The 18231-nt window shown below is 45.2% G+C and overlaps 13 pseudogenes; 4 read left to right on the top strand and 9 right to left on the bottom strand.

The window, feature by feature from the left end:
• Positions 1 to 1317: 1317 nt before the first annotated feature.
• On the bottom strand, positions 1318 to 1436 carry LOC148254673 (5S ribosomal RNA; annotated as a pseudogene).
• Positions 1437 to 1944: 508 nt separating this feature from the next.
• On the bottom strand, positions 1945 to 2063 carry LOC148254674 (5S ribosomal RNA; annotated as a pseudogene).
• A 1705-nt stretch (positions 2064 to 3768) lies between these two features.
• On the bottom strand, positions 3769 to 3886 carry LOC148254675 (5S ribosomal RNA; annotated as a pseudogene).
• Positions 3887 to 4681: 795 nt separating this feature from the next.
• Positions 4682 to 4799, bottom strand: LOC148254676 (5S ribosomal RNA; annotated as a pseudogene).
• Positions 4800 to 6563: 1764 nt separating this feature from the next.
• On the top strand, positions 6564 to 6682 carry LOC148254677 (5S ribosomal RNA; annotated as a pseudogene).
• A 1175-nt stretch (positions 6683 to 7857) lies between these two features.
• LOC148254678 (5S ribosomal RNA) lies at positions 7858 to 7975 on the top strand (annotated as a pseudogene).
• Positions 7976 to 9679: 1704 nt separating this feature from the next.
• Positions 9680 to 9797, top strand: LOC148254679 (5S ribosomal RNA; annotated as a pseudogene).
• Positions 9798 to 11117: 1320 nt separating this feature from the next.
• Positions 11118 to 11235, top strand: LOC148254680 (5S ribosomal RNA; annotated as a pseudogene).
• Positions 11236 to 11425: 190 nt separating this feature from the next.
• On the bottom strand, positions 11426 to 11544 carry LOC148254681 (5S ribosomal RNA; annotated as a pseudogene).
• Positions 11545 to 12790: 1246 nt separating this feature from the next.
• Positions 12791 to 12909, bottom strand: LOC148254682 (5S ribosomal RNA; annotated as a pseudogene).
• A 3016-nt stretch (positions 12910 to 15925) lies between these two features.
• On the bottom strand, positions 15926 to 16043 carry LOC148254683 (5S ribosomal RNA; annotated as a pseudogene).
• A 1162-nt stretch (positions 16044 to 17205) lies between these two features.
• On the bottom strand, positions 17206 to 17324 carry LOC148254684 (5S ribosomal RNA; annotated as a pseudogene).
• Positions 17325 to 17852: 528 nt separating this feature from the next.
• On the bottom strand, positions 17853 to 17971 carry LOC148254685 (5S ribosomal RNA; annotated as a pseudogene).
• Positions 17972 to 18231: the final 260 nt, after the last annotated feature.

Genomic DNA, 18231 nt, shown 5'->3' on the forward strand with positions numbered 1-18231 from the left:
CTTAGTACTACTCTCACCCAAGGACACTTAACTGCAGAGTTCTTATGGGATTCGGTGCATTAGTGTTGGTATTATTGCACCCGTCCAGTTCCGCGCTACAAATACCTGTGCCCCTTCTCCTTCCCTCCCCCCTCCCATCATTTGTTTCGCTGTGCGCGCACACCTCACCTCTGCTCCTAGTTCTAATATCAAACGAAATGCCCAAGCGCCTCGACTCATGCCCATATGAACGGATCGCCTGCTGCACCACTATTTTCATTGTTCTACTATGTAAGATACTTGTAATAACACTCTTATCCCGTGATGGGATTTAATTAGATGCATGAAAAATATTAAGCAAAATAGCCCGGCGCCGTGACTCACGTTTGCGTATGAACTAGTGGACCATCGCTCCGGTCCCGCACAATGTTTAACGCCCCGTCTGAAAAAAGAAGGGTGCAACACAAGGACTTCCCAGGAGGTCACCCATCCTAGTTCTACTCTTGCACAAAAATGCTTAACTGCGGAGTTCTAATGGATCTGGTGTATTAGTGCTGGTATAATCGTACTCATTCCATTTCGCACTGCAAATAGATATACCCATGTTCTTTTCCTCCCACTTCCTGTCATTTTTTTCGCTGTGTGCACACCTTGCACCTTTTCTTCTAATTCTAATATCAAGTGAAATACCCCGGTAGCTTGACTCACGCCATGATGAATGGACCGTCCGTCGCACCTCGTTGTTTATTAATCTACTATGTAAGCTGCTCGTAATAAGACTCTTATCACGTGGTGGACTATAAATGAATGCACGAAAAATATTAAGCAAAATGCCATGGCGCCGAGACTTACACCGACAAATGAACCAGTGGACCGCGTCTCCGGTCGTGCGTAATATGAAAAAATGCAGGTACAACACAAGGATTCAGTGGAATTCTAAGGACACTTAACTGCAGAATTCTTATGGGATTCAGTGCATTAGTGCTGGTCTAATCGCGCCCATCCCATTCCCCGCTACAAATGTATTTGCCCCTTCGCCTCCTCCCCTCCGATCATTTGTATTATTGTACACGCACACCTCACATCTATTTCTAGTTTTAATATCAAGTAAAATTCCTCAGCCACGCCCAAATGAATGGATCGCCCGCCACACCTCTCTTTTCGTTGTTCAACTATATAAGATACTCATAATAACACTCTTATCACGTGGTGGGCTATAATTGAATGGATAAATAATATTTAGCAAAATGCCCTGGTGCCGTGACTCACGTTTACGAACGAACTGGCGAACTGTCACTCTGATCCCACATAATATTTAACGCCCTGTCTACGAAAAGAATGGTGAAACACGAGGACTTCCCAAGAGGTCACCCATCCTAGTACTACTCCCGCCCAAGCACGCTTAACTGTGGAGTTTTGATGGGATCCAGTGAATCAATGCTGGTATGATCAAACCTATTCTAATTAACGGTGCAAATATATATTCCTTCTGCTTCTCACCCCCCTCCTATCATTTATTTCGCTGTGTGTCCACACCGCACGTCTGCTTCTAGTTCTAATATCAAAAGAAATGCATTGGCACCTCGACCCATGCCCATATGAAAGGATCGGCTGCCGCGCCTCTATTTTCGTTGTTCTACTACCCCTTCTCCTTCCCTCTCCCCTCCTGTCATTTGTTTTGATGTGCGCGCACCTCACCTCTGCATCTAATTCTAATATCAAATGAAATACCCCGGCGCCTCGACTCATGCCCATATGAACGAATAGCGTCGCACCTCATTTTTTGTTGTTCTACTATGTAATATGCTCGCAGACACTCTTATCACGTGATGGGATTTAATTGAATGCGCGAAAAAAATTAAACAAAATGCCCCAGCACCGTGACTCACGTTTGTGAATGAACCGGTGGACCGTTGCTTCGGTCTCGCGTAATGTTTAACCCCTAGTCTGAAAAAAGAAGGATGCAACACGAGAGTCGAGAGCTTCCCAGGAGGTAACCCATCCTAGTACTACTCTCGCCCAAGCACGCATAACTGCAGAGTTCTAATGGGATCCGGTGAACTAGTGTTGGTATGATCGCACATTTTCTTGTTTGCGCTGCAAATACATATGCCCATTCTCCTTCCCTCTCCCCTCCCGTCATTTGATTCTCTGTGCGCGCACCTCACCTCTTCTTCTAGTTCTAATATTAAGCGAAATACCGTGGCGCCTCTGACTCATGCCCATATAAACGGATCACCCACCGCACCTCATTTTTTGTTGTTATATTATGTAAGGTTCTCGCAATGACACTCTTATCGCGTGATTGGTTTTAATTAAAAGTGTAAAAAATATTAAGCAAAATGCCCTGGCAGACCATCGCTCTGGTCTCGAGTAACATTTTACGCCCCATCTGTAGAAAGAAGGGTGCAACATGAGAACTTCCAAGAAGGTCACGCATCCTAGTACTACTTTCGCCCAAGAACGCTTGACTGCGGAGTTCTGATGGGATCCGATGAACTAGTGCTGGTATGATCCCAATCGTTTTGGTTTGCGCCGCAAATACATATACCCCTTCCCCTTTCTTCTCCCTTCCCATCATTTATTTCGCTGTGGGTGCAACTCACCTCTGCTTCTAGTTCTAATATCGAACGAAATACCCCGGCGCCTCAACTCATGTCTATATGAAACACCCGCTGCACCTCCTTTTTCATTGTTCTACTATGTAAGATACTCGCAATGACACTCTCAACACGTGATGGACTTTAATTGAATGCACGAAAAGTATTAAGCAAAATGTCCCGGCGCCGTGACTCATGTTTGTAAATGAACCGCCGGACCGTCACTCTGGTCCAGTTAATGCCCGTCTACAAAAAGAAGGGTACAACACGAGTACTTCCCAAGAGGTCACCCATCCTGCTACTACTCTTGTCGAAGCATGCTTGACTGCGGTGTTCTGATGGGATATAGTGAACTAGTGCTGGTATGATCGCACCCCTTCTAATTTCTGCCGCAAAAACATATACCACTTCTCCTTCCCTCTCTCTTCCCGTCATTTGTTTCGCTCTGCGCGCAACTCACCTCTGCTTCTAGTTCTAATATCGAGAGAAATGCCCTGGCACCTCGACTCATTCCCATATGAACGGATTTCCCGCCACACCTCATTTTTTGTTGTTCTACTATTTAAGATGCTCGCAATGACACTCTCATCACATGATGGGCTTTAATTGAATGCACGAAAAGTATTAAGTAAAATGCCCCAGCTCCGTGACTCACATTTGCGAATGAACAGGCAGACCATCGCTACAATCTCGCGTAACATTGAACGCCCCGTCTGCAAAAACAAGGGTGCAACACGAGTGCTTCCCAAGAGGTCACCCATCATAGAACTACTCTCGCCCAAGCACACTTAACTACAGAGTTCTGATAGATCCCAAGAACTAGTGCTAGTATGATCGCACCCCTTCTAATTTGTGCCACAAAGACATATATCCCTTCTCCTTCCCTCTCCCTTCCCGTCATTTGTTTCCCTGTACGCGCAACGCACCTTTGCTTTTAGTTCTAATATCGATCAAAATGCCCCAGTGCCTTGACTCATGTCTATATGAATGAAACACCCGCCACATCTCATTTTTTGTTGTTCTACAGTGTAAGATGCTCGTAATAATAATCTTATCACGTGGTGGGTTATAACTGAATGCACGAATAATATTAAGCAAAATACTCCAGCGCCGTGACTCACGTTTGTGAATTAACCGGCGACTGTCGCTCTAGTCCCGCGTAACATTTAACGCCCCATCTGCAAAAAGAACGGTGCAACATGAGAACTTCCTAGGAGATCACCCATCCTAGTACTACTCTCACCCAAGCACGATTAACTACGAACTTCGATGGGATCCGATGCATTAGTGCCGGTATGATCGCACCCCTTCCATTCCGCGCTGTAAATACATATACCACTTCTCCTTCTCTCTCCCATCTCATTATTTATTTTGTTGTGCGTGCACACCGCACCTCTATTTCTAGTTTTAATATCAAGCGAAATGCCAAGGCATCTCGACTCATGCCTAGATGAACAGACTGCACGCCACAACTCTATTTTCATTGTTCTACTATGTAAGATAATCGTAATGACATTCTTATCTCGTGATGGACTATAAATGAATGCATAAAAAATATTAAGCAAAAATGTCCTAATGCTGCGTCTCACACTAGCAGACTGTCGCTCTGGTCACGCGTAACATTTAACGCCCCGTCCATAAAAAGACAGGTGAAACACGAGGACTTCGTAAGAGGTCACCCATCTTAATACTGCTTTCACCATAGCACGCTTAACTGTGGAGTTCGACAGGATCCGATGCATTAGTGTTGGTATGATCGCACCCTTTCCATTGCATGCTGCAAATACATATACCCCTTCTCCTTCCCTCCCCTCTCCCATCATTTGTTTCACTGTGCATGCACACTACACCTCCTTTTCTAGTTCTAATATCAAGCAAAATGTCCGGGCACCTCGACTCACGCGTAGATAAACGGACCGCCTGTCGTACCTCATTTTTCATTGTTCTACTATGTAAGATGCTCGTAAGGACATTTTTATCATGTGGTGGACTATAAATGAATGCATGAAAAATATTAAGCATAATATTTTGGCACCACGATTCGTGCCGGCGGACTATGGCTCCTATTGCGCATAACATTTAACACTCCATCCGTAAAAAGACGGGCGCAACACGAGGATTTCCCAAAAGATCACCCATTCTAATACTACTCTCGCCAAAGCACGCTCAACTACGGAGTTCGATGGGATCCAGTGCATTAGTGCTAGTATGATCGCACCTCTTCTATTTTGTGCTACAAATACATATACCTCTTATCCCTCCCTTCCCTCTTATTATTTGTTTCGCTATACGCGAACACCACACCTCTGCCTATAGTTCTAATATAGAGCAAAATGCTCCGGTGTCTCGACTCATGCCCAGATGAATAGACTACCCCCTACACCTCATTTTTCGTTATTTTACTATGTAAGATGCTTGTAATGACACTATTATCACGTGGCGAACTATAAATGAATGCACAAAAAATATTAAGAAAAATGTCTTAGCATTGCGACTCACTTCGAGGGACAATGACTTTGATCGCGCATAATGTTTAACGTCCCGTCAGTAAAAAAATGAGTGGAACATGAGAACTTTCCAGGAGGTCACCCATCCTAGTACTACTTCCGCCCAAGCACACTTAACTATGAAATTCGATGGGATCTAGTGCATTAGTGCCGATATGATCGCACCCTTTCCATTCCACGCTGCAAGCACATATACCCCTTCTCCTTCCCTCACCCTTCCCGTCACTAGGATGGGTGACCTCTTGGAAAGTACTTGTGTTGCACCGATTTTTTGCAGATGGGTCCTTCGACGTTACACGCAACTGAAACTATGGTCCACTTGTTTATTTGCAAATGTGAGTCACGGCACCGAGGCATTTTACTTGATATTAGAATGAGAATGAGAGGTGAAGTGTGCACCCACAAGGAAACAAATGACGGGAGGGGGGAGGGAAGGAGAAGGAGTGTATGTATTTGTAGTGCGAAATGAAACAGATGCTATTATACCATTACTAATTCACCGGATCCCATCAGAACTCTGTAGTTAAGTGTTCTTAGGGGAAGGTAGTACTAGGATGGGTTACCTCCTGGAAAGTCCTCGTGTTGCACCCATTTTTTTGCAGATGGGTCCTTCGACGTTACACGCGACTGGAACTATGGTCCAATGGTTTATTCGCAAATGTGAGTCACGGTGCCGGGGTATTTTACTTGATATTAGAATGAAAAAGAGAGGTGCAGTGTGCACGCACAAGGAAACAAATAACGGGAGGGGGGAGGGAACGAGAAGGAGAAGGAGTGTATGTATTTGCAGCGTGGAATCAAACAGGTGCGATCGTACAAGCACTAATGCACCGGATCCCATCAGAACTCCGCAATTAAATGTGCTTGGGCAAGAGTAATACTAGGATGGGTGAGAGAGTAGTACTAGGATGGGTGACCTCCTGGGAAGTACTCGTTGTTGCACCCATTTTTTTGCAGATGGGTCGTTCGATGTATCATGCGACTGGAACTATGGTCTGCTAGTTTATTCGAAAATGTGAGTCATAGCACCAAGACATTTTACTTGATATTAGAAGGAGAAGGAGAGGTGCAGTGTGCACGCATAAGGAAACAAATGACGAGAGGGGGTAAGGAAGGAGAAGGAGTATATGTATTTGCAGTGCGAAATCAAACAGGTGCGATTGTACAAGCACTAATGCACCGGATCCCATCAGAACTCTGTAGTTAATTGTGCTTGGACGAAAGTAGTACTAGGATGGGTGACCTCCTGGGAAGTACTTATGTTGTACTCAATTTTTTGCAGATGGGTCGTTCGACGTTACGTGCGACTGGAACAATGGTCCGCTGGTTTATTCGCAAATGTGAGTCATGGCACTGAAGTATTTTACTTGATATTAGAACGAGAAAGAGAGGTGCAGTGTGCACTCACAAGGAAACAAATGACGGGAGGGGGGAAAGAAGGAGAATGAGTGTATGTATTTACAGCACAGAATGAAACTGGTGCGATCATACCAGCACTAGCGCACCGAATCCCATCAGAACTCCGCACTTAAGTGTTCTTGGGCGAGAGTAATACTAGGATGGGTGACCTCCTGAGAAGTCCTCGTGTTTCACCTGTCTTTTTCTTAATATTTTTCGTGCATCCATTTATAGTCCACCACGTGATAAGAGTGTCATTACGAGCATCGTAAATAATAGAACAAGCAAAATAGAGGTACGACAGGCAGTCCGTTCATTTGGGTGTGAGTCGAGGCAATGGGGCATTTTACTTTATATTACAACTAGAAGTAGAGGTGCAGTGTCCACACAGAGCGAAACAACTGATGGGGGGGAAGAGAAGGGGTATATGTATTTGAAGTGAGGAATAGGACGGGTGGGATCATACTAGCACTAATGCATCGTATCCCATCATAATCTGCAGTTAAGCATGTTTGGGCGAGAGTAGTACTAGGATGAGTGACCTTCTGGGAAGTTCTTGTGTTGCACCCGTCTTTTTACGGACAGGGCATCAAACGTTACGCGCAACCGGAGTAATAGTCTGCTGGTTCATTTGCCGGTGTGAGTCGCTGCGCCGGAGCATTTTGCTTACTTTTTTTTGTGCACTCATTTATAGTCCACCAAGTGATTAGATAGTCATTACGAGCATCTTACAAAGTAGAATAACGAAAAAAAAGGTGTGGGGGGTGGTCCTTTAATCTGGGCATAAGTCAAGGCGCTGGGGCATTTTGCTTAATATTAGAACAAGAAATAGAGATGCAGTGTACGCGCACAGCGAAAAAAATGATGGGAGAGGGGAGGAAAGGAGAAGTGCTATATGTATTTGCAATGCGGAATGGAAGGGATGCGATCATACCAGCACTAATGCACCGGATCCCATCAAACTATGCAGTTAAGCATGCTTGGACGAGAGTAGTACTAGGATCGGTAACCTCCTGAGAAGTCCTCATGTTGCACTGTCTTTTTGCAAACGGGGCGTAAAATGATATATGTGATCGGAGCCACAATCCGCTGGCGTGAGTCGCGTCGCCAGAAAATTTTGCTTACTATTTTTTCGTGCATTCATTTATAGTCTACCACGTGATAAGAGTGTCATTACGAGCATCTTACATAGTAGAATAAAGAAAAATGAGGTACGGCGGACGGTCCTTTCTTCTAGCATGAGTCGAGGTATCGGGGCATTTCGCTTGATATTAGAACTATAAACAGAGGTGCGGTGTGTGCGCACAATGAAAAAATGACGGGTGGGGGAGGGAAGGAGAAGGGGTATATGTATTTGCAGCGCAGAATGGAAGGGGTGCAATCATACTAGCATTAATACACCAGATCCCATCGAACTCCGTAAGTAAGTGTGCTTGGGCGAGAGTAGTACTAAGATGGGTGACCTCCTAGGAAGTTCTCTTATTGCACCCGTCTTTTTGCTGACGGGGCATCAAACGTTACGCACGATCGGAGCCACAGTCCGCCGAAATGAGTAGCGATGTTGAAACATTTTGCTTAATATTTTACATGCACTTATTTGTAATCCACCATGTGAAAAGAGTCTCATTACGAGAGTCTTACATAGTAGAACAACGAAAAAAGAGGCGCAGCGAGCCACAGTTCTTCTGGGCGCGAGTCGAAGCAACATGGCACTTCACTCTATATTAGAACTAGAAGCAGAGATGTGGTATGTCCGCACAGCGAAATAAATGATGGGAGGGAGAGGGAAGGAGAACGACTATATGTATTTGCAGTGGGGAATGGGACAGTTGTGATCATACAAACACAAATGCACAGGATCCCATCAGAACTCTGTAGTCAAGCATGCTTGGGTGAGATTAGTTCTAGGATGGGTGACCTCCTGGAAAGTCCTCGTGTTGAACCCATCTTTTTGTAGACGGAGTGTTAAATGTTAAGTGCGATCGGAGCCACAGTCTGCCGGTGTGAGTCGCAGGGCCTGAAAATTTTGCTTAATATTTTTCAAGCATGCTTGGGTGATAAGAGTGTCATTAGGAGTATCTTACATAGTATAACAATAAAAAATGAGGTACGACAGGTGGTCCATTTATCTAGGCGTGAGTTAAGGTGCCCGGACATTTTGCTTGATATTAGAACTAGAAATAGAGGTGTAGTGTGCATGCACAACGAAACAAATGACAGGAGGGGGGAGGGAAGGAGAAGGGGTATATGTATTTGCAGTACGAAATGGAAGGGGTGCGATCATACCAACACTGATGCATCGGATCCTATCAAACTCTGCAGTTAAGCTTGCTCTAGTGGAAGCAGTATTAGGATGGGTGACCTCCTGCGAAGTCCTCGTGTTCCACTCGCCTTTTTATGGACGGAGCTTTAAATGTTACGCGTGACCGGAGCAACAGTCCGCCAGTTTGAGTCGCGACATTGGGACATTTTTGCTTAATATTTTTCATGTATTCATTTATAGTCCATCACGAGATAAGAATGTCATTACGATTATCTTACATAGTAGAATAATGAAAATAGAGTTGTGGCGGGCAGTCTGTACATCTGGGCATGAGTCGAGATGCCTTGGCATTTCGCTTGATATTAGAACTAAGAAACAGAGGTGCGGTATGCATGCACAACAAAATAAATGATGAGAGGGGAGAGGGAAGGAGAAGTGGTATATGTATTTGCAGCGCGGAATGGAAGGGGTGCGATCATACCAGCACTAATGCATCGGATTCCATCGAACTTCGTAGTTAATTGTGTTTGGGCAAGAGTAGTACTAGGATGGATGATCTCCTAGGAAGTTCAAATGTTACACCCTTCTTTTTGCAGATTGGGCGTTAAATGTTACGCAAGACTAGAGCGACAGTCGCCGGTTAATTCGCAAACGTGAGTCACGGTGTCGGAGCATTTTGCTTAATATTATTCGTGCATTCAATTATAGCCCACCACATGACAAGGTTATTATTACGAACATCTTATATAGTAGAACAATAAAAAGAGAGGTGTGGCGGGTGTTCCGTTTATATAGACATGAGTCAAGGCGCCGAAGCATTTCGCTCGATATTAGAACTAGAAGTAGAGGTGCGTTGTGCGCACAACGAAACAAATGACGGGAAGGGAGAGGGAAGGAGAAGGGATATATGTCTTCGCGGTAAAAATTAGAAGGGGTGCGATCATACCAGCACTAGTTCACGGGATCCATCAGAACTCTGTAGTTAAGCGTGCTTGGGCGAGAGTAGTTCTACGATGGGTGACCTCTTAGGAAGCACTTGTGTTGCACCCTTTTTTGGCAGACAGGGCATTAAATGTTACGCGGGACTGGAGCGACGATCTGCCTGTTCATTCGCAAACGTGAGTCACGGTGCCGGGGCATTTTGCTAAATACTTTTCGTGCATTTAATTAAAGCCCATCACGTGATGAGAGTGTCATTGTGAGCATCTTAAATAGTAGAAAAATGAAAAATGAGGTGCGGGGGGCGATTCGTTCATATGGGCATGAGTGGAGGTGCCAGGGCATTTCGCTCGATGTTAGAACTAGAAGCAGAGGTGAGTTGCGCGCATAGTGAAACAAATGATGGGAAGGGAGAGGGAAGGAGAAGTGGTATATGTCTTTGCGGCACAAATTAGAAGGGGTGCGATCATACTAGCACTAGTTCAACGAATCCCATCAGAACTCTACAGTCAAGCGTGCTTGGGCGAGAGTAAAACTAGGATGGGTGACCTCTTGGAAAGTACTCGTCCTGCACCCTTCTTTTTGTAGACGGGGCATTAAATGTTAGGCGGGACTAGAGCAATGGTCTGGCGGTTCATTCACAAATGTGAGTCACGGCGCCGGGGCATTTTACTTGATATTAGAATGAGAAGGAGAGGTGCAGTGTGCACGCACAATGAAACAAATGACGAGAGGGGGGAGGGAAGGGGAATGAATGTATGTATTTGCAGCGCAGAATGAAACAGGTGCGTTCATACCGGTACTAATGCACTGGATCCCACCAGAACTCTGCAGTTATGTGTGCTTGAGTGAGAGTAGTACTGGGATGGGTGACCTCCTTGGAAGTCCTTGTGTTGCAACCATTTCTTTGCAGATGGGTCGTTCGATGTTACATGCGACTAGAACTATGGTCCACTGGTTTATTCATAAGTGTGAGTCACGGTTTCGGGACATTTTACTTGATATTAGAATGAGAATGAGAGGTGGAGTATGCACGCACAAGGAAACAAATGACGGGAGGGGGGAGGGAAGGGGAAGGAGCATATGTATTTGCAGCACGGAATGAAACAGGTGTCATTATACCATCACTAATTCACCGGATCCCATCAGAACTCCGCAGTTAAATGTGTTTGGGCGAGTGTAGTACTAGGAGTGGTGACCTCCTAGGAAGTCCTTGTGTTGAACCATTTTTTTGCCGATGGGTCATTCGACGTTACGCGTGACTTAAACTATGGTCCGCTGGTTTATTCGCAAATATGAGTAACGATGCCGGGGCATTTTACTTGATATTAGAATGAAAAGGAGAGGTGCAGTGTGCACGCACAAGGAAACAAATGACGGGAGGGGGAGAGAAGGAGAAGGAGTGTATGTATTTGCAGTGTGAAATAAAAGATGTGCGATCATACTAGCACTAATGCACCGGATCCCATCAGAATTACGCAGTCAAGCGTGCTTGGGCGAGAGTAGTACTAGGATGGGTGACCTATTGGAAGTATTCGTGTTGCATCTATTTTTTTACAGGCGAGTTGTACGACGTTACGTGGGACCAGTGCGACGGTATGGCGGTTCATTCATAAATATGAGTCACGGCGCCAGGGCATTTTACTTGATATTAGAACGAGAAGGAGAGGTGCAGTGTGCACGCACATGGAAACAAATAACGGTCCAGTTGAATTTTTAACGCCCCATCTGTAAAAAGAAGGGTGCAACACGAGAACTTCCTAGGAGATCACCCATCCTAGTACCACTCTCGCCCAAGCACGCTTAACTACGAAGTTCAGATGGGATCCGGTGAACTAGTGCTGGTATGATCACACCCGTTCTAGTTTGCGCCGCAAGTACATACCCTTCTCCTTCCCTCTCCCCTCCTGTCATTTGTTTCGCTGTGCGTGCACCTCACCTCTGCATCTAATTCTAATATCAAGCGAAATACCCCAGCCCCTCGACCTGTGCCCATATGAACGGATAGCGCCGCACCTCGTTTTTATTTGTTCTACTATGTAATATGCTTGCAGACACTCTTATCATGTGATGGGCTATAATTGAATGAGCGAAAAATATTAAACAAAATGCCCCGGCACCGTGACTCACGTTTGGGAATGAACTGGTGGACCGTTGCTCCAGTCCTGCGTAACGTTTAACGCCGACTCTGAAAAAAGAAGGATGCAACACTAGAGCCAAGAGCTTCCCAGGAGGTAACCCATCCTAGTACTACTCTCACTCAAGCACGCATAACTGCAGAGTTCTGATGGGATCTGGTGAACTAGTGCTGGTATGATCGCGCCCTTTCTTGTTTGCGCCGCAAATACATATGCCCCTTCTCCTTTCCTCTCCCCTCCCGTTATTTGATTCGCTGTGTGCGCACCTCACCTCTTCTTCTAGTTCTAATATTAAGTGAAATTCCCCGGCGCCTAAACTCATGCCCATATGAACAGATCACCCACCGTACCTCGTTTTTTGTTGTTATATTATGTAAGGTGCTCGCAATGACACTCTTATCATGTGATTGGTTTTAATTGAATGTGCAAAAAATATTAAGCAAAATGTCCCGGCAGACCGTCGCTCCAGTCCTTCGTAACATTTAATGCCCCATCTGTAGAAAGAAGGGTGCAACACAAGAACTTCCCAAAAGGTCACGTATCCTAGTACTACTCTCGCCCAAGAATGCTTGACTGTGGAGTTCTGATGGGATCCGGTGAACTAGTGCTAGTATGATCGCAATTGTTTTAGTTTGCACCGCAAATATATATACCCCTTCCCCTTTTGTCTCCCTTCCAATCATTTATTTCGCTGTGCGCGCAACTCACCTCTGCTTCTAGTTCTAATATCGAGCGAAATGCCCCAACGCCTCAACTCATGTCTATATGAAACACCCGGCACCTCTTTTTTCATTGTTCTACTATGTAAGATGCTCGCAATGATACTCTCAATACGTGATGGGCTTTGATTGAATGCACAAAAAATATTAAGGAAAATGTTCCGGTGCCATGACTCACGTTTGTGAATGAACAGGAGGACCGTCGCTCTGGTCCTGTGTAACAGTTAATGCCTTATCTACAAAAAGAAGGGTGCAACACGAGTACTTCCCAAGAGGTCACCAATCCTAGTACTACTCTCGCCCAAGCACGCTTGACTGCGGAGTTCTGATGGGATCTGGTGAGCTAGTGCTGGTATGATCGCATCCCTTCTAATTTGCACCGCAAAGACATATAACACTTCTCCTTCCCTCTCCCTTCTCGTCATTTGTTTCACTGTGCGCACAACTCACCTCTGCTTCTAGTTCTAATATCGAGCGAAATGCCCTGGCACCTCGACTCATGCCCATATGAACGGATCGCCTGCCGCACCTCATTTTTTGTTGTTCTACTTTTTAAGATGCTCGTAATGACACTCTCATCATGTGATGGGCTTTAATTGAATGCACGAAAAGTATTAAGCAAAATGCCCCGATACTGTGACTCACATTTGCGAATGAACAGACAGACCGTCGCTCCAGTCCCGCATAACATTTAATGCCCCGTCTGTAAAAAAAGGGTGTAACACAAGTGCTTCCCAAGAGGTCACCCATCATAGAACGACTCTCGCCCAAGCACGCCTGATTGCAGAGTTCTGATGGATCCCGTGAACTAGTGCTGGTATGATTGCAACCCTTCTAATTTGCGCTGCAAAGACATATATCCCTTCTCCTTCCCTCTCCCTTCCCGTCATTTGTTTCGCTGTGCGCGCAACGCACCTCTGCTTCTAATTCTAATATCGAGCGAAATGCCCCGGCGCCTCGACTCATGTCTATATGAATGAAACACCCGCTGCACCTCTTTTTTTGTTGTTCTACAATGTAAGATGCTCGTAATAATAATCTTATCACGTGGTGGGCTATAATTGAATGCACGAATAATATTAAGCAAAATGCTCCGACGCCGTGACTCACGTTTGCGAATTAACCGGCAACTGTCACTCTAGTCCCACGTAACATTTAATGTCCAATCTGCAAAAAAAAGGGTGCAACATGAGAACTTCCTAGGAGATTACCCATCCTAGTACTACTCTCGCCCAAGCATGATTAACTACGAAGTTTGATAGGATCCGATGCATTAGTGCTGGTACGATCGCACCCCTTCCATTCCGTACTGCAAATACAGATACCACTTCTCCTTCCCTCTCCCCTCTCATCATTTTTTTGTTGTGCGCGCACACCGCACCTTTGTTTCTAGTTCTAATATCAAGCGAAATTCCAAGGCATCTCGACTCATGCCGAGATGAACAGACTGCCTGCCACAACTCTATTTTCATTGTTCTACTATGTAAGATAATTGTAATGACACACTAGTGGACTGTCGCTCCGGTCACGCATAACATTTAATGCCCCATCCATAAAAAGACGGGTGGAACATGAGGACTTCGTAGGAGGTCACCCATCCTAATACTGCTTTCACTAGAGCACGCTTAACTGCGGAGTTCGACAGGATCCGATGCATTAGTGTTGGTATGATCGCACCCCTTCCTTTTCGTGCTGCAAATACATATACCCCTTCTCCTTCCCTTCTCCCTCCCGTCATTTGTTTCACTGTGCATGCACACTACACCTCTGTTTCTAGTTCTAATATCAAGCGAAATGTCTGGGCACCTCAACTCACGCCTAGATAAATGGACGGCCTGTCGTATCTCATTTTTCATTGTTCTACTATGTAAGATGCTCGTAATGACACTCTTATCATGTGGTGGACTATAAATGAATGCACGAAAAATATTAAGCAAAATATTCTGATGCCACGACCCATGCTGGCGAACTATGGCTCCTATTGTGCATAACGTTTAACACCCCATTTGTAAAAAGACGGGCACAACATGAGGATTTCCCAAAAGATCACCCATCCTAATACTACTCTCGCCAAAGCACGCTCAACTACGGAGTTTGATGGGATCCAGTGCATTAGTGCTAGTATGATCGCACCTCGTCTATTTTGCACTACAAATACATATACCCCTTCTCCCTCCCTCCCCCCCTGTTATTTGTTTCGCTATGTGCGAACACCGCACCTTTGCTTATAGTTCTAATATAGAGCAAAATTCTCCGGCGCTTCGACTCATGCCCAGATGAACGGACTACCCCCTGCACCTCATTTTTCATTATTCTACTATGTAAGATGCTCGTAATGACACTCTTATCACGTGGCGAACTATAAATGAATGCACGAAAAATATTAAGAAAAATATTTTGGTGTTGCGACTCACTCTGAGGGACAATGGCTTTGATCGTGCATAATGTTTAACGTCCCGTAAGCAAAAAAATGAGTGGAACATGAGAACTTTCCAGGAGGTCACCCATCTTAGTACTGCTTCCGCCCAAACACATTTAACTACGAAATTCGATGGGATCCAGTGCATTAGTGCAGGTATGATCGCACCCCTTCAATTCCACGCTGCAAGTACATATACCCCTTCTCCTTCCCTCCCCCCTCCCGTCATTTGTTTCGTTGTGTGCACACACCACACCTCTATTTCTAGTTCTAATATCAAGCGAAATATCCTGGCACCTCGACTCACGCCCAGATGAAAGGATCACCCGCCATACCTCGTTTTTCATTGTTATACTATGTAAGATACTCGTAATGACACTCTTATCACGTAGTGAACTATAAATGAATGCACAAAAAATATCAAGCAAAATTTTCAGGTCCCGCGACTCACACCAGCAGACTGTGGCTCTGATCGCACTTAACGTTTAACACACTGTCTATAAAAAGACGCGTTCAACACGAGGACTTTCTAGGAGGTCACCCATCCTAGAACTAATCTCTCCCAAGCACGCTTGACTACAGAGTTCTGATGGGATCCTGTGCATTAGTGTTTGTATGATTGCAACTGTCCCATTCCCCACTGCAAATACACATAGCCCTTCTCCTTCCCTCCTCCCTCCCATCATTTATTTCGCTATGCGGGCATACTGCATCTCTGCTTCTAGTTCTAATATAGAGCAAAATGCCATGTCGCTTCGACTCACGCACAGAAGAACAGAGGCCCGCTGCGCCTCTTTTTTGTTGTTCTACTATATAAGACTCTCGTAATGAGACTCTTATCACGTGGTGGACTACAAATAAGTGCACGTAAAATATTAAGCAAAATGTTTCAACGTCGCTACTCATGCCGGCGGACTGTGGCTCCGATCGTGCGTAACGTTTGACGCCCCGTCTGCAAAAAGACGGGTGCAACAAGAGAACTTACTAGGAGGTCACCCATCCTAGTACTACTCTTGCCCAAGCACGCTTAACTACGGAGTTCGATGGGATCCGGTGTATTAATGCTAGTATGATTGCACCCCTTCCATTCTGCGCTGCAAATACATGTACCCCTTCTCCTTCCCTCCCCCCACCCATCATTTTTTTCGTTGTGCGTGCACACCCCACCTCTGTTTATAGTTCTAATATCAAGCGAAATGCCCCGACACCTCGACTCACGCCAGAAGAAAGGACCGCCTGCCGTACCTTATTTTTCTTTATTCTACTATATAAGATACTCGTAATGACACTCTTATCACGTGGTAGACTATAAATGAATGCACAAAAAAACAGTAAGCAAAATTTTCTGGCGACCTCCGATAACATGTATCGTTTTATGCCCCATTTGTAAAAAGACAGTGCAACAGGAGGACTTCTCAAGAGGTTACCGATCTTAGTACTACTCTCGCCCAAGCATGCTTAACTGCATAGTTTGATGGGATCTGGTACATTAGTGCTGGTATGATTGCACCCCTTCCATTCCGCATTGCAAATACATATACCCCTTCTCCTTTCCTCCCCTCTCCTGTTATTTTTTTCGCTGTGCGTGCACATTGCATCTCTGTTTCTAGTTTTAATATCAAGCAAAATGCCCCAGCGCCTCGACTTATGCCCAGATTAAAGGACTGCCCGCCACACATTTTTTTAAATTATTCTACTATGTAAGATGCTCGTAATGACTCTTTTATCACGTGGTGGACTATAAATGAGTGTACAAAAAAAAAGTAAGCAAAATGCCCCGGTGCGGCGACTCACTCCGGCAAATAAACCAGCAGACTATGGCTCCAGTCGCGCGTAACTTTTGATGCCCTTTCCGCAAAAAGACGGGTGCAACACAACCACTTCCCAGGAGGTCACTCATCCTATTACTACTCTCGCCCAAACACGCTTAACTGCAGATTATGATGGGATATGATGCATTAGTGCTAGTATGATCCCACCCATCCTATTCCTCACTTCAAATACATATACCCCTTCTCTTTCCCTCCCCCCTCCCATCATTTGTTTCGCTCTGTGCAGACATCGCACCTCTACTTCTAGTTGCAGTATCAAACAAAATGCCCTGTTGCCTCGACTCATGCCCAGATGAAGGGACCGCCCGCCGCACATCTGTTTTGCCTGTTCTATTATTTACGATACTCGTAATGACACTCTTATCACGTGGTGGACTATAAAAGGGTGCACAAAAAATATTAAGAAAAAGACGGGTGCAACACGAGGACTTCCCAGGAGGTCACCCGTCCTAATACTACTCTCACCCAAGCACACTTAATTGCGAAGTTCTGATGGAATCTGGTGCATTAGTGCTGGTATGACCGCACCTGTTTGCTTCCACGCTGCAAATACATGCACTCCTCCTTCCCTCCCCCCTCCCGTCATTTGTTTCCTTATGCATGCACACTGCACCTCTCCTTCTCGTTATAATATCAACTAAAATGCACCGGCGCCGTGACTTATATTTGCGAATAAACTAGCGGACAATAGTTCTAGTCATGCATAACGTCGAACGACCCATCTGTAAAAAAATGTGTGCAACACGAGTACTTGCCAGGAGGTCACCCATCCTAGTACAACTCTCACCTAAGCACACTTTACTCCGTAGTTCAGAAGGGATCCGGTGTATTAATGCTGGTATGATCACACCTGTTTTATTATGCGCTGCAAATACATACACTCCTTCTTCTTCCCTCCCCCCTCCCGTCATTTGTTTCCTTGTGCGTACACACTGCACCCCTACTTCTCGTTCTAATATCAACTAAAATTCCCCGTTGCTGTGACTCACATTTGCGAATAAAGCAGCGGATAATACTTCCAGTCGCGCGTAACATCGAATGACTCATCTAAAAAAAAAGGGGTACAACACGAGTATTTCCCAAGAGGTCACCCATCCTAGTACTACTCTCGCCCAAGAACACTTAAATGCGGAGTTCTGATGGGATCTGGTGCATTAGTTCTGGTATGATCGCACCTGTTTCATTCCGCGCTGTAAATACATACACTCCTTCTCCTTCCCTCCCCCCTCCCATCATTTGTTTCCTTGTGCACATTGCACCTCTGGTTCTCATTTTAATATCAAGTCAAATGCCCCGGTGCCGTGACTCAAATTTGTGAATAAACCAGAGGGCCATAGTTTTAGTCACGTGTAACGTCGAATGACCAATCTGAAAAAAAATGGGTGCAATACGAGAACTTCTCAGAAGGTCACCACTCTTAGTACTACACTCGCCCAA

Source organism: Carica papaya, chromosome 5 (genome assembly GCF_054855325.1).
Source record: "Carica papaya isolate Zhongbai chromosome 5, ASM5485532v1, whole genome shotgun sequence".
Taxonomy (NCBI): Eukaryota; Viridiplantae; Streptophyta; class Magnoliopsida; order Brassicales; family Caricaceae; genus Carica; species Carica papaya.